The following is a 6,578-nucleotide window of genomic DNA, read 5'->3' on the forward strand; positions in this document are numbered from 1 at the left end:
AGTCTGTGTCGATTATACCAACTTGAATGACATCTATCCAAAAGATAGTTTCCCGTTGCCCCAAATAAATCAGGTAGTTGATTCCACTGCTAGACATGGGATGCTTTCTTTCATAGATGTTTTCTCCGGTTATCATCAGATTCCATTATTCTAACTGGATAAAGAAAAAACCGCCTTCATAACGCCTCACGGATTATACTGCTACAACGTTATGCTATTTGGGCTCAAGAACGCTGGGGCCACATACCAAAGGCTAATGACAAAGATCTTTAAGCCACTAATCGGTCACATAGTGGAAGTATACATTGATGATATTGTGGTAAAAAACAAAACCAGGATCAAACATGCCCAACATTTAGAACAGACATTTCGCTTAATGAGAAATTACAACATGAAACTCAACCCAGCCAAATGCAGCATGATTTGGAGAAATTTGGAAAATCTCATACGGATTATCATATTATATATGAAATAGTGTCTTTATTTATTAAAGTTCATGCAATTATGTAGCATGATTAATAAAAAAAAATGCTTCCCTGTCAATTTACTATTTTCATATATGGTGGGACCAACAGGATCTTTCAAGCTTGCCTAAGCTTTGCTTTCTTTGTCTCACTACTAGCTTTCTTTATTCTTAAAATAAAGATGATTTGTGAGGGTGGAAAATCTCTTTTGACAATCTCTTTTTTTACATTCTTTAAATGTAACACATTGAAAATGAATAGATGTCATGGGGTCTTTAAATTTAGTTCGAAAATAGAGGCTTGCAATATGTGGAGCATAGTAGAGAATAGTGCAGTGGGGCTTGAAATATGACAATTAAAATATATTTAAAAATATAGAAATATGTTAATTAGAGAAAATTATTTTAAAAAATTGTTTTCAAAAACTCTTTTTTAAAAATACTTTCAAAAAAAGTTAACTAACAACGTCTAAGTATTTTTTTTTATATATAGTATTTTATTTTAATTATTTTTTTAAAAATAATTCTTAAAAAATAAGTTAAAATAATTAAAAGATGTCATCTAAAAATAACATAAACTATTTTTCAATTTTTAATTTTTCAAAGTGTTTTTTTTTTTTTTGTAGTTTTAATAAATATATATCAAACATGCAATTATTTTTCGATTCTTAAAAAGAAATACAAACATTTTTTATTAGGCACACCAATACCCTATTAAGCCTTATGAGTCTAAATATCCACTTACGTAAATCCCAAAATGAATTTGAGGTTTTCCTAACCCTAGTCGGTATGGTGGAACCCTAGGTACATCCTTAAAAACAATATGTATAATCTTAAAAAAAAAAAAATGTATATTTTTTAAATGTGTCAAGATCTTATTAGGCCTTATTTGATATTCATGAATGTAAGTTCTAAAATGAATTTAAGGACTTCCCCTAATTTGTTAAGTATGGATGATCCATAAAACAATCCTTAAAAAAAATACATTTGAAAAAAAATTATATATATACTTTTTAAGAAGCATCAAGACCTCATGAGGCTTTATTTGGATTTAAATAGTCATTAATATAAGTTTAAAATGAATTGAGATGTTCCCATAATCCATTCCATATGAATCTACCTTAAATATATTCATATGAAAAATAATTACCGTCCTTAAAAAAAAACCCTGTTTGTTAACTTTTTATAAAAATATTTTTAAAAAACATAATTTTGGAGAACAATTTTTTAAAACTATTTTTTCTTATTAACATATTTTCTATATTTTTAAATATGAAAATAGTTAAAAGATCTCATCTAAAACTAAATGCTAAAAATAACAGAAACTATTTTTCGATTTTTAATATTTCAAAGTGTTTTCTTTCTTTTTTCCTGGTGTTTTAATAAATATATATCAAATAAGCAATTATTTTTTTGGCATTGCTAATTGGATCGCATAATCTTGCTATAGGGTATTACATGCGGTATTTGCGCCCCTAGGATCAACTTGAATGGAGGCATTGTTCCGCTTCCTTGACAATGACAATTCATGTCTTTTCAACCATCTGTTTCCAGCATATGCAACCAAATTACCACACTGTTCATGGCAGCTGGACATGGGATTTAATGGATTTTTCATCCGCCGCCTTAAACATTTGAGATATAAATGAGAAATGAATGAAATTCGGACTTTCGGGCCAAAATGGGCCTGTGCTGGAACTTAATATTGAAAGTGGGCTCATTTCCAAACTATTGTTCAAAATGGCCCCTTGAATCCACATCAGCCCAGAAATCAATTTTTTATACTGTTTTTACTTTACCATTTCCATCCCCGTGCTGCTATTCTCTCTTCCCATCTGTGTGTGATTTTTTTGTTCTAAACCCTAACCCCACCAGTGGGCCACTGAAAAAGACGTTGGAGCTACAAAACATCAAGTTTAAGGTGAGTCATAATCTTTTTTTTGGCTTATATAAAGTTTTTGGCACTTTCCCATTTTTTTCCCTATCTCAAAATCTTGGTTTTTAGAATTTTTTTTTTCCATTGTTGTGAATGATTGGTTAGGAAGTGTGGTTATGGTGAATTAATGGCTGTTTGTATCAGATTTTGGGACAGTCGTTGGGGAGGATTAGGCCTGTGGTGTCGGCATTGAGGAACTACTCAGTCTATGGAAAAATAGGTGAGATGGGTTGTGTTGATTGTGTTACACTTGTTGCTCTATTTGGTTGGTGAGAATTGGCTACAAGGAGAGTAAATTATTGTCACAGAAAACCAAGGCCTCCCATTGCAGCTGTTAGGCTTAATTAAAATGAGTTTTTAATGTTCTGAAAAATAGAACAAGAAAAGGAAATGAACATGAAAAAAATGGTTGTTGCTTAAAAAAAGTGGAGGTTCTGGGTTTGTTTGTTTGTTTGTTTTTTTTTTTGTATTTAAGTCCATGTTTGCAATAACCTTTTGTTTCAATAAGCAGCTAGCCACCAAAAAATTATCCAATTTCTATTTCAATAATTTAAAATTTGTATTATATTTTAAATATTTTTTTAGGTATGCCAGGATTAATATTTGTGTGTGCATGAGTCATGACTCTCAATCAAATTAATTTTATATAATATTTCAATAGTAATAGGATTTATGATAATATTATTTATATACCAAATCCATCTCCATCATTTTTCAAAGATGAAAGAAAAAAATAGGGTTGATTATGTAAATTTGTAGTATGAAACGGTTGCTTGAAACGAATTAGGAGAGGTTCAAATTAGTTTGGAATTTGGGTAGAAAATGCATTACACATAGAGATTAGAATGCATTTTTAATTTAAATTTGGAAATAACAAAAATCTAATATTCTATAATATTCAAATAATAAAAGGATTTATGAGGATATTATCATATATACGAAATTAACTTATAAGATTTTGTAGTTAAGGGGAAAAAAAATTAGGATTAATTGAAAAGAATTTTTTGAATTTATTATGGGGCATTAATTAATAATATTAATAGCCATAGATAACAGATTTAAAAAAAAAATGAAAGTTGTAAATAATGATAAACATATTTGAATGGAATGATTTTTAATTCTTTTTTCTTTTTTTTTAGAATTTGAGTGGAATAGGGAATGTGTTTGCTAAGAATTTCGACAGACTCAATAGATAATGTGAGTCTCCAAGCCATGTTTCAGAAATCTGGCAATATTCTGTTTTGTAAAGTGGTTGTGACCTTGGCTGAACCGATGATATGTTGGATTGAATCTGTTCTTAAAGATGTCTCCAATTTCTACTTGTTCTGAATGTGAGACAACACATTGTCATTAATATGATTGAATTTAGGATGTTTTATTTCTGTGTCAGTCTACCTATGCATTCACTTACACTCATTCCTTGTCTTTGAAGGAGGAAAGGCCTCAACATTCAAAATATTTTATTTTTCCCAAACCGAAGTGAAGTATTTGATAGAAGTTCTACTATTATGGAAGTATTGTTATGAATTGCTCATCTATTTGAGGTTATAATATAAAATACTAGCTTTTTAAAAGTAACGAATTGAGGTATGGGAAACGTGTTATGTTAACTGTAGAAATATTTTTATATATTTTATGGTTATCTAAATTTAATGTTTCTATCATAAACTGGATGTATCTTGCATGAATATATATATATATATATATATATATATATATAACATGTTTGCTAGGAAAAAAATGATTTTGGATATAAACAATTTCAAAGTAAAAAATGAATAAATAATTTTTTTCTGATCAAGAGATCTTGAATAATTTTGTCTCAACAGCTCTTAAATATAAAATACTCATCTAGAATTTTTTTGCCTTGATATCAAGAAAACTTCTCAAATATGAGTAAACACTTTTTTTTTTTTTTTTTTAAAAAAAGCCAGATTCTTAAAGTACAGACACTTTCTCTTTAAAAAGACTTTTGTATTTGGTTATATCCAAAAATTTAATTTTTATTTAATTATATTTTTTAAAGATATCAAAATTACCCATACTTTTAATAAAAATATTATTAAAATAAAATAGTAAAAGTATGAAATGAATGGTCCAACTCTAAAAAAACCTATTCTAAAATAGACCATATACCTCATGTTTGATGACTCCACTTAGACTACTAGATTGTGGATGTGATGGGAGTGGAGGAGGATGAAAGGGAGGCCAAAAGTGAACCCATCTGGAAAAACTTTGATTATGGGTTGGAGAAATTGAATGTGGGTAGGGACCATATTGTTTATGTGATCCTTTGTCAATTGGGTTGTACTTCATTTTCGTGAGTGCACACTAGACAATATTACAAATGGTGTGGCCCTTGGACACGTCTAGATGTTCAAGTAGGGTATGATGCCAGGGAATATAAAAAAAAATTGCCAAGAAAACATTTTTATTATTATACTAGAATTTAGAATCACAATCTACATGCTATCTACATTCTGCAGTGCAAGCATAATAGCAAGGAAGGTTATCAAATATGACTTTTAGGATCTAATTTTTAAAATAACACCAAATAGAAGATCAAAGTTTTTAATTTTATCTTCCATATATAAAACAATATAATAATCTTAAGATATGGTTTTTATTTATGAGATATTGAAAATTATTTTTTTTTACAAGGTTCTTTAGAAAATCTCATTTTTTTTATTTAAAATAACATATTGAACATATATTTATTTTTAAAAATATATTTAACAGATAATTTTGAGTTGTAAAAAAATTAACATAATTAACATATATTTATTTTAAAATTTAATTTTTAATATAAAAATATTAATTTCATTTTATCAAAAAAATATTAAAAGTTAATCTCATCCTAATTATGAAATTAGAAAAATAAACTAAACGTGTTTGTAACCCAAACACATGTAAAACATTTTATTGGACCACAAAAATAATATTAATTCATAGTATCATCCTACTCTTTACTTATACACTTATTTGCTTATACATTGCTTTCATTTGAGTTGAACTTGGTATTTAGACATGAAGCTTTGTTACATTCCAATATTTATTAGGTTTATTATTGTATTTTATGAATCATTGACCATAAAGTATTATTTTTTACTTAAATAAATATTTTTTTTATTTGAATAAATATTTTTTTTATGTAATAACTTTTTGTTATTATTTATGTGAAGGCAATTATGACTGATTCCACAGTAAAAGTGCTATGTTATTGGAATGGAACAATTTTGAGGACAGAAACGGATTTGAGATATATTGGAAATAATGTAGAGATTGAGCCTATAGATGTGCCCATTCATATGACCTTTGTGGAGTTGTTGAAGATGATATATGATATCATTGGTGTTAATAGAGACTATCAGTTAGTCTTGAAATGTCGTCATCCAACTAAAATGAACAAATTTCAACCATTAGTGGTGAGAAATGATCGAACAGTTGCACGTATGCTATTGGTGCCATCGAAGTATGTAATGTCTTCAGTTCAATTATTCATAGAGCAAACTCCCAACCATTATCATTTGAGTAATGAAATGGGTCATTTGACACGATTATCAACAGGTGATACTGATGTTGATGACGAAAATGAGAGAGATAAGGAAGATGATAGATATGATGCAATCGACACAGATGAGATTCATTTACCTAATGATGATGAAAATTGTTGTCAAACAGAAAATATTGATTTCGTGATGGTCCAATAAGTTGTGGAATGTGAAAGCACAAGATTTGTGAACCTTGAAGTTGGTGATAGGTCTAATAATCTTGAGGTTGAAAACACATCACTAGGTGCCTCCCCACATGGTACCCAATTTAATATCTCTAATGACAACCTAGAGGAAACATTTGTACCCGTTTCATACCATATGCCACCTACACCACAATTTTTAAATATGGACGAGGCAATTAATTGTGTTGTAAGTGATTGGACTCCATAGAAAAAGCCAATTTAGGAAACGTTGATGGGGAATTATCAATTGGCCAAATATTTTCCTCAAAATCAGATTTGCTTCATGCTGTGAAGATGTTTTCCATAAAGGCGCACCAAGAGTTTACTGTTTATAGATCAAATGCAAGTGTGTTAGTTCTTCAATGTAAAAAAGCACCAGAGTGCCAATGACGACTAAGGGCAATGACAGTGAAAGATACGGGTATGTTTAGAATCACAAAGTA

This window comes from Vitis vinifera, chromosome 15, assembly GCF_030704535.1.
Source record: "Vitis vinifera cultivar Pinot Noir 40024 chromosome 15, ASM3070453v1".
Lineage (NCBI taxonomy): Eukaryota > Viridiplantae > Streptophyta > Magnoliopsida > Vitales > Vitaceae > Vitis > Vitis vinifera.